Below are 8,320 nucleotides of genomic sequence, written 5' to 3' on the forward strand. Positions count from 1 at the left end.
GGATATAAATGAAAAAATGAAGGTGTTGTCTTAGTAAAACTATGGTTAAACTTATTGCATTGTGCCAATCAAAGTATTTCTCAGATATGCTAATCTGAAAGTCTGTATCTGCGTCTGTATTGGTTCAACTTGTTTGTTTTAGAAAAGCAGACATGACGGGAGCTGATGTTCCCTCTGAAATGATCAAGGCTTTCATTTCTAAGTTGCTAAAGCAGTTATTAAAAACACTGGACTTTAACTCACCTAAATCACGCATGTTGTCCAAGATTGTTAACAAAAGGAAACTGCTCTGTTACAATAATTAATCTCACAGACACTTGCTTACTTGCCAATTAACAAAATATTTAAATTATTTTTTAATTGATTAATTAATTATGTTTTTCTCTGTGTAGGCCTCCAGGATATTAGACTAGAAGATATCCTTTAATCCTTCACGGCTCACATGTTTTATATTTTAGATTCTTCAAAATAGCCACCCTTTGCTTTGATTACTGTTTTACACACTTGTGCCATTCTCTCGATGAGCTTCGTAAGGTAGTCTCCTACCTCCTACATTAGTTCCCAGAGATGCTGAACACTTGTTGGCCCTTTTGCCTGCTGTCCATCAGGATATATCCGTTAGGTTTAGGTCAGGTGTTTGTGGAGGTCAGGCCATGTGACACAGCACTCCATCACTCTCCTTCTTGGTCAAATAGCCCTTACCCAACCTGGAGGTGTGTTTGGGTCATTGTCTTGTTGAAAAAGAGGACTAAGGAGGACCCTGAAAAAGAGGTCCAAATAAGCACAAACCAGATGGGATGGCATGTCACTGCAGGATGCTGTGGTAGCCATCCTGGTTTAGTTTTAAATAAATCCCCAACAGTGTCACCAGCAAAGTACCCCTACACCATCGCACCTCCTCCTCCATGTTTCACAGTGGGAACCATGTATGTAGAGACAATCCATTCACCTTTATGTGCTTGGCACAAAGACATGATGGATGGAAGCAAAGATCTCAAATTTGGACTCATCAGACCAAAGCACAGATTTCCAGTGGTCTGATGTTCAGTGCTTGTGTTTCCTTGCCCAAACAAATTTCTGCTGCATCTTGCTTTTCCTTAATCATTGTTTCTTAGCAGCTATTTGACCATAAAGGCCTGGTTTACACAGTCTCCTCTGAACAGCAGATGTAGAGATGTGTCTGCTACTGGAACTTTATCTGAGCTCTAATCTGTGGAGATGTTAACTTGCAATTTCTGAGGCTGGCGACTCAATTCATCCTCAGCAGCAGAGGTAACTCTTGGTCATCCTTTCCTGGTGTGGTCCTCATGTGAATCAGTTTAGTCTTAGCGTTTGATTGTTTTTGTGACTGCACTTGAGGACAGATTCAAAGTTTTATCAATTTTCCTGACTGCATATGACTGAATGCTAACTGTCTGATACATTGTTTTCATTTGTCTTTTTACTGGAGCTTGCTTGGATGTGTTTTCATAGCTATATGTAGATAGAAGCTATTAGAAAACATAAAAGACAAGGAGAAACTATTTATAGATTATATGGCAGTTCTGCAGCTCTACATACATATATCAAAAATAAATAAGGAGTTTATATTTACACTGTGGCTTACTGCATATATTAAATATTGCATTGTAATGATGGTAATTTGCATAGTCTGTGTATAGAGGGGAGTAGTCAGCGCATGTTTAAGTTCAGGGTGGTTATGGCTTTTGGAAAGAAACTATTGTTGAGTCTGTTAGTCTTTGTACTTTTGCACCCATACTGCCTCCCTGAGGGCAGCAGGTTGAACAGGTCAAAACCAGGGTGGGAGCTGTCCTTGATGATGTTTGTTGCTCTGCTGAGGCAGTGTGAGGTATAAACGTCCATCAGGGAGGGAAGAGGGCAGCCAATGATCTTCTGTGCTGCCTTAACTACTCTCTAAAGCCTTCTCTGTCTGCCATGGTGCACCGTACCATACTGTGATACAGTATCTCAGCAGGCTCTCAATGGACGAGCAGCAGAATGTCAGCAGCACGTTTGAGTCCAGGTTATACTTCCTGAAGACCCTCATGGTAAGTAAAGTGAATTGCCAACATTGTGCTGTCTTAGTAACGGAAGAGTTCCTCTTCCGTTATTAAACTCTCTCTTTGACAACATCAACACAAAACTGTGCAAGAGGAAGTTGTAAAAATCTTAAAAAATAAAGCACCTAACTATCCATCTATCTATTCTCTTCTGCTTATTGTTATCAGGGTCTCAGGGAGGAGATGGAGCCTGTCCCACCTTTAGAAACGAGCTACACCCTGGTCAGGTCACCAGTCTGTTGCAGGGCTAATACACTTAACTGTCTTAAATTAAAATTTAAGAAGTTTAGTTAAGTGCTTTCATTATTGCAGCTCTTTTGTAGAAAGGTTTTGTGAGCACACATGGAAACAGAGCAAAAGTCAGTCTCATTACCCTCAAGAATTTATCTTACTCACTATCAAACATTGCAATACTGCTGCAGTCACTACTGCTAGCAGCTAGATGAGAGCACAAAAAAGATGTGTTAGTGGTCTGTGGGCTGATGCTTCCTCATTGCACTTCTGAAGTTTAATTTTATCTTTTTCTGAGAAGTGAAGGGGGAAGTGTTTTGGTGAGAATGTGGGTACAACAGCAGCAGAGCTCTGGAGGTTTGAGCCTCTCATGATAACCATATAAACTTCAGAAACACAAATAGTTAACACATCCAGTAGTCTATAAGAAGCGTCTTTAGGTCCTCATCATTTTTCTGGAGTTTGCTAAATTGCTAAGACTGAATAAATGTTCGCTACAGTTCAAAATTCAGATTAGCAGCAGTTTTTCTTCATACAGCTTTTAGTGAATCAGGCTAAACAATACTTAACCGCTGTCTTTAATGTCCTGCAATTGGTTAATGTGACTGGAAAATAATTAAAAATGTTTTCATTTCTATTAGTTTTAGTGTTCTTACTATTATAACCAACAATGACAAAAGGAGACTGGCCATCTGTTGGATTTATGTAAGCATCTTTGTCATATTTAACACCTTATTTTAAGTTGATTGTTTAAGTTGCTGCCAAAGCAAAACATCTGTGTTTAACCAATGTCCACTATTGAATTAAATAAATCCAACATTATCTTTTTTTCAGTGAACACTTCAATATGTGCAGTTATAACAAAATGACACAGGCTCTAAAGCGGTTTCTTCTTAAAGTGAAGAAAGTATCTGGATCCTTTATTTAAAGCATTTATTTACAGTGGCACAAAATGTTATTAGTATTTTTTCTTCTTTCTAATTTTTTCTGCACTGTTCAAGACAGATGCATTTGAAGCTGTGCCTTAGACAGGAATGATGTCATGTACTGTGATAGGATGCTATCAGTTAAACTTTTATGAGCAGCTGCAAACAGAAAAGGTTTCTTGCAATAAAACGTCAACACATACACCTCTGGCAGAAACAGTTTAGGTCAAAACAGAAATATATATGTGTGGTAACATGCCTGTTTTTGAAACATAAATGTCTTTGAGTTTGGTGTCTGTAAAAATTAACCCATGACTTTTCACATTCACTCTCTCATCTAAAAAGTGAAACAGCATCTACCATATCTCCTTTCATGAGCATCATCCTACTTCTTTACATCATTGATGGTGGAATAGAGGTGGTTGGGATCATCTCCAGCAGAAGAGGAGAACGCTTTCACAGTGCTGTAGGTCACAGTGTCACCTTCATCATGACCACGGGACTATAGGAAAACATTACAAAAAAAAAAAAAAACAGTACAAAACAAAAAAACATTACAAAACAAGACAAGACATAAGGATCTTTGAAAATCATGGTCTTACTGCTAACATCATCCCCACAAATATTAAAAATCTCACCCGGGTTTTACTCTTGGTCCTCTTGGGCAAGCTGATGGAGTGTTGCCGGCCAGCTGCCTTTCTTTTCCTGAAAAGGAAAAAAAAACATACCGAGATTAGTTTCACATTAAAAATCCATTTTTTGCCTGATTTCTAATGATCCCAATCTACAAAATAAGACTATATTCACATTAATGCACCATTTTCACATTCTTAACATTGGTTATATTATGTTAAACTATAATCTGGGGATGCTTTTACCTTTATGGTTCTTCCATCTGATGATCACAGCAGTTATTAAGAGTGCTGATAAACCAACGGGAAGGATAATAAGCCATAATAACAAACCTGAAAAGAGAATTAAAACACATTAAAGACAATTATTGTGCCCACTCATGGTGAAGTGTTAGTCTAGTATTTGCCTGTAGGCAAATAAACAGAAGAATTATATGACTTATAAGTGACAAATACAATCAGATTTGTAAGTTACCGTACTGATGAACTTTAAATGTGATTTTTCACCTGTTGCAAATCTTCAGTTTTCAAACTGAATGATTAAGTTTGTTTTTAGTAATGATGGTGAAAGGCATACAAATCAGAATGACCGTTTTAAAGGCCTAGAGACCAGCCAACAACCCAATGTCACTCTATACTGGGGAAAACTGTGTATTCAGTGACTGGTTGTTGACTGTTATTGAGTGAAATCAGTCAGAAAGAGAGCGCTGCAGCAAACACCTTCTGGTGATTTCTTTGGTCACTCACAGTTTTCATGTAGACAAACAGAAGCAAGCATTTGCAGACATGTCTGCATCTTCTATGGAAACTATGGCCAACTGTGTTAACCTGCTAGTGACCAAAGCAATCACAATGAGGTTTTTCAGTACAGCACCGTAGACCTCTTTGCAACCAGGTACACCTTGAAGCTGTGAACATACATTTTCCTGTAGTGACCACTTCCTGTCAGCGCTCACTGTCTGTAGGCCTGTGTGAAAGAGCTCTAACTAAATGTCCACCCAAAGCCCAGAGTCCACCTGACATTCAGACTTTAAGTTTTATAAACACAACTGTCACTGAATGTCTCCACCCAAGTGTCAGTCGGATATTCAGATATTTGATGTTGATTTTGACTTTGTGACATCTTCACATAAAGAAATGTAATTACAAAATCAAATAAAGAATGATTGTAAGAAAAAAATAAACACGAAGCTGTTTTTAAAAGAATAGATAATGTGGAGAGGTGCAATATCTAACAATCAAAACAGTCAAAGCATCACTGTGAGGTGATTTAAAATATTCTTAACAGTTTATTTCCCAACAAGTTGAATTTAAAGGGTCTGAACAATAAAGCAAATTTCAGGTGTCACTACCTTGTGAGGACTTTTTTGATTCTAGAGAAGATTTTGTTGTTCTCATTGTTGTTGTTGTTGTTGTTCTCATTGTTGTTTTTGTTGTTGTTGTTGTTGTTGAGGCGAATTTTGCAGTTGTTGATTTTGTGTTTTCACCTAAAGAAAGAAATGAAATAACAAAACAAAACAAAATTATTCAGATAAAAAAACCTGCAAACTATGTTTACAACAATAGATAATGTAGAGCGCTGCTATAATTAATAATCATGTCAGTTAAACACGTCTGCTCATCACTGTGAAGCGATTTGGACATAATCTCACCTGTTTTCTCACCTGAGGACTTGAGTGTGAAGGGAAACAGTTGTTCTTCTTTAGTGTGTTTATCTGTCACTTTGCACTTCAATGAATTATAAAACTGTGACTTCTGATCACGGTGAGATCTTTTAAATGTCACAGTCACAGAGCAGGAACCTGGTTTTATCTCCACGTCTGATATTTTCTTTTCACCCTCATGCAGCCACTCCACTGTGTGTCTACAGTGTTCATATGTCAGCACAGAGCAGTTCACAATGACTTTATTGTTGTTCTCATGTTCAGTCACTGGTGAAGATGGAGATATGGAAAGAGAAAAACAACAGAGCATCATCACTGTAATAAATACTGTTGTAATATTTCAGTTTGTTCCAAGTTTGAACTAAAAACATTATGATGTAAATACTCACTGTTAATAACAGACAGATCAACTGTAAATTCTGGACCTTCTTGTTGTCCTCCTCTTGTTTTGTACTGTCTGCAGGTGTAACGACCAACATCCTCAGCTTTGACCGTCTTTATAAGCAGAGAACAGTTCGCTGTAACCCTCAGTCTGGTGTATTCAGCTTTAACATTTTCATTAATCTGTCCATAAACAACCAGCTCTACTGATGGTGTCTGTCTTGAATCAGTGACTTCCTAGGTAGTATAGCTGCAGTCATGTTGACCATCTATCACATTTTCACAAGACAAAGTGATGTCATGTCCGGCTCTGGCAGCTCTGAAGGAGGACAAAGTCTGTCCTGTTGTTTCTGCTGAGGACAGAAGAGTGAAATGTGACAAACTATAACATGAACACTGCAGTTAGATTAACAGTTAGTTTAAGGATTATTTTACATAATTTATTTCTCATCTTTTCTGTCCAAGAGTCCAGAAAAGTCAAAGTTACAAAGCAAACACGTCTCTCTCAGTTAAAGGAAGAACATACTATTGTGTGTGTGTTCTGTGTCTCCTTACCTGTAATCTGAAGCATCAGCAGCAGGAATGAAGACATTTGAATCCACATGACTGCAGCCATCGTACTTCTCTGTCTGTCAGTCTCTGCTCTCTGCTCTCACATTCACAAATGAGACAGTCTCAGACATGAACACAGCTTCAACTTCCTGCTCACTTCCTCATCAGTGGTTTACTCTCCATCACTTGTTCTGAATTAATTTATTTTACAGCCTTCAAATGTTTTTGTCCTCCCTCTCTCTTTATTCATAAAATGAATAATTGAGCTTTTAACAAGAATGTGTGTTGATGGCTACAATGAAATATGTAAATACTGCAGCAAACACCACTGCAGCAGCTGGATAATGACACAGATAAGATGTGTTAGTAGTCTGAGGCCTGATGTGCATCATTGTACCTATGAAGTCGTTTTTTTTCTGAGAAGTGAAGGGGAAGTATTTCTGTGAGAATGTGGGTACAACAGCAGCAACGCTTTGGAGGTGTGAGACTCTAATGTTGACCACATAAACATCAGAAACACAAATGATTCACACACTGATGGACTAACAGAGCTGCCTTTAAGTCCTCAACATTTTATTTTTGCTGAGCTGTGGATTCGAAAACACACATTATATGACACACACGAGTAAACCTTTTTTTTTTTTTGAATTTGCAAAACTACTTAGACTGATTAAATGTTCACAAATGACAAATGCAGCTTGTGGGGATAGGTTAATTGGTTAATCCAAATTGTCCATTGATGTAAATGTGCAAGTGAGTGTGAATGGTTGTCTGTCTCTGTGTGTTAGCCCAGGCGACAGACTGGCGACCTGTCCAGGGTGTACTCCTCCTCTTGCCCTATGACAGCTGGGATAGGCTCCAGCCACCCCCGCGACCCTGAAAAGGATAAGCGGAAGAGAATGGATGGATGAATAGTTTTATGGCAGCACCCTCTAGTGGCCTTGAAGCAAACTAAGACATGACATCTCCGGTGTCCCTTACTTTTGTCTGTTGGGGGAGCAGGATTGGATCTAGTGATACATACAGACTGAGTAAGCCGATTAGGACAGGCCTGGAGAAATAAGAGAAAAATACAACCTTGTACAAACCATGCTTTTAATAAAAAAATAAAATAAAATACACAAATAGTAATTATTAATACAAAAACGTTTTCATATGTTATTTGTTTGTCTGTATTCAGTCTCATTATTAGCCATGATGGAGAGTTAAACATATAGCAGGTAAGACCATGACATTCAGATTTAATTTTGTTAAACTTATTTTGACATACTTTTTGAGATAAGTCTTAAAAGTACATTGTTTACCTTATTTATTATTGATTTACTTTAATCAGATTTGGCTGGTATTGTATTTAAATGTATGACTCTCACAGTATGTTTATTTAACTGCCCAAATAATTGGTGAGGATATGGCCACAGTGGCTGCGAAGCAAGAAGTTGTTTTTTCATTCTGAAGCATAAATAAACATACCACAAAACCCTGCAGGGAGGAGCCATATTTGTTTTTTGTGTTTGCACATACTATTATTGATGGTAACTGTGATATTTACAAGACGAAGCTTGAGTATTATTACATATATGATAATGATGTAAGCATGTTTGCGTACAACACACAAACTCAAGTGGTGCTACCAAGATGGTTGCTGACTGGCAAGAAAATTCTGGAAGAAATCTGGTTACATTCCAAAGCACAAATATATATATAAAAACAAATATGAAGATATAATATCTGTATAAAATAGACTTTTCCCCTTTGAGAACTAGCAATAAGCTCTGTGTTTGTTAATGCTCCCTTGCAAGAGATTAAATTAACTAAAACTCATGTTTCTGTGTGTCTCGGATTTTGTTAAAAAATTTTCTAACTGGTTGTTCTTT

At 37.6% G+C, this 8,320-nt stretch overlaps 1 pseudogene across 1 annotated transcript; it reads right to left on the reverse strand.

Moving 5' to 3' along the window:
* Window positions 1-5,342: 5,342 nt before the first annotated feature.
* LOC146502050 (uncharacterized) lies at window positions 5,343-7,590 on the reverse strand (annotated as a pseudogene). The gene is made up of 3 exons (XR_014869631.1): window positions 6,450-7,590; window positions 5,903-6,247; window positions 5,343-5,780 (listed from the first exon to the last, which is right to left on the reverse strand). The product of XR_014869631.1 is annotated as an uncharacterized LOC146502050 (transcript).
* Window positions 7,591-8,320: the final 730 nt, after the last annotated feature.

The sequence above is a fragment of the Neolamprologus multifasciatus genome, chromosome 15, assembly GCF_963576455.1.
Source record: "Neolamprologus multifasciatus chromosome 15, fNeoMul1.2, whole genome shotgun sequence".
Classification (NCBI taxonomy): domain Eukaryota; kingdom Metazoa; phylum Chordata; class Actinopteri; order Cichliformes; family Cichlidae; genus Neolamprologus; species Neolamprologus multifasciatus.